This window comes from Cynocephalus volans, chromosome X, assembly GCF_027409185.1.
Source record: "Cynocephalus volans isolate mCynVol1 chromosome X, mCynVol1.pri, whole genome shotgun sequence".
Lineage (NCBI taxonomy): Eukaryota > Metazoa > Chordata > Mammalia > Dermoptera > Cynocephalidae > Cynocephalus > Cynocephalus volans.
In genome coordinates, this window is record NC_084478.1 from 139,304,934 (window position 1) to 139,307,024 (window position 2,091).

Genomic DNA, 2,091 nt, shown 5'->3' on the forward strand with positions numbered 1-2,091 from the left:
CCCACCAACAGTGTAGGAGTGCTCCCTTCTCTCCACATCTTTGCCAGCATTTATTATTCTCCGTCATTTTGATTATAGCCAGTCTAACTGGGGTAAGGTGATATCTCAGTGTAGTTGTAATTTGTATTTCCCTGATGACTAGTGATGTTGAACATTTTTTCATGAACCTATTGACAATCAGGTTTGTATCTCATTAATATTCATAACCAATTAAAAAATGTGCTAAGAAAAACTAAATAAATAATTCTGCTGTCTTTGCCCCCATTATTCTATTTTATGAATCTTCATGACCTCTGCTGTGGGGCCTGTTTCAGTCTTCATCCATCAAATAAGTCCTTATCACATTCACTTATCTTATTCACTAATGTGATAAGGTCATCTAATTTGATAAATTAATTTATGCCAAAGAATTGATGTATTAGTCATTGCACTGGACACCACAATGCCAAGTATGTGCAGCCTATTGTGCTACGTATTGGGATGACAGAGTTCAAATTCAAATGAAGGGGATGGGGAGTTGGACAGCCACATAGTTAACTGCATTACAACCTGATAAGTACTATAACAAGTATAATAACAAAACATTCGCTATGGAAGCATGGAGAAGTTAAATGCTTAGTTCTTTATGGGAAGTCACAGAAATAGAGAAAAAAAAAGTAGAAAAAGGCATAAGAAGCAAAGACCTGTGCAAAAAAAAAAAAAAAAAAAAAAAAATTTCCTGGCAATTAAAGAGCCCTTCTCCCTAAGAATAAGCCTGACCCATTTCATGGCATCCTCCTGCAAACACATTGCCCTTTTACTGATGCCAAATCCCAATGGTAGTGTCTCTGGGTTTGCAGCAGGGCAGTAGGAGGAGATAATTTTAGGCTGCCCTTTCAGCAGATCTTAAAATAACATCCCTTAAAGCAAGCACCTGTGGCCTATGCAGCCTTTCTTTCATATTACTTACTAATGTTGTTCTCACTGAACTGCATCCCTGAGCAGCTCACATAATGACATGTTTAATGTAGCTGGGTTACCTAATACTTTCAGAGATTGGGAAGCTGTCAGTAAAACATCCGGGAGGGCTTTGTGAATTGCTTTCTAAAATCACTGTAAATTAGCAATTAATGGAAAAATTTTGACAACTTGCTCAACACTAAGTACAACTGGATAAAAATCAACCTCTAGAGAATTCAATTTTGCTTATCATTAATGTGATAGTGTATTTCACATATGATTTTTTTTTTTTCTGGAGTAGTTACCTCAATTTATTTCAGTGAAAATCTTTGATTAGTAAATCCTTTCTCTCTGTGCCTTTAAAAAATATATAAAAATTAACTCATTCCAAAGTGTAAAGGAGAGAAACATAAACATTTGAGTAAGAAATATCCCTGGAAAGAAATATGTGAATAGGTAATTAGGGATAAACAGAGCTAACATTTTTATTTTTAGTTATAAGTAAGGTTCTTCCAGTAGTGATAGGTAATTTGTACATAAAGATTTGTATTCCCTGTGCATTTTAAGTGAGTTGTATTTATGAGTTTCCTGAAGTGGTTATTTTTTTCAATTACTTCACACTCACAGGTTACACAATTAATTGTAGTTCTGTAGATCACTTAGTCCCAGAATTAGAAAATATTTCAAAATATCTAGACATCTACAAAATATAAATATACACATAGTTAGGTTATCTAAAAGTCAAACCATGTGATTTGGCATCAAAAAGATATACCCTAAAATGATAAAGTTAAGAATGAATCACTGATGAAGTTAAGGACCAAGCCAGAGAAGAGTGCTTTCTATTTTCCTTTTTTTAAACACTATCCCATTTAGAAAGTGTTATTTCCTATGAAAATGTTTCCCAATATCCCAAAACAATTATAAAATTACCATTAAAATAGCCTATTATCCACAAGAAGATAGGCAGCGAACTTTGGTGAAGTTATTGGGTAACGTGTAAAGAAATTTTCAGCAAGTGTTTGTTTTAAGTTAAAAGACAAAGTATAAAACAAGATAGTTCAAAATTACTTTCTGAAAAAATGTTTTAAAGAAATCTCCAAATCTAAATGTTTTCAGGTGAAATTAATTTCAAGTGCTACATAAAATGTA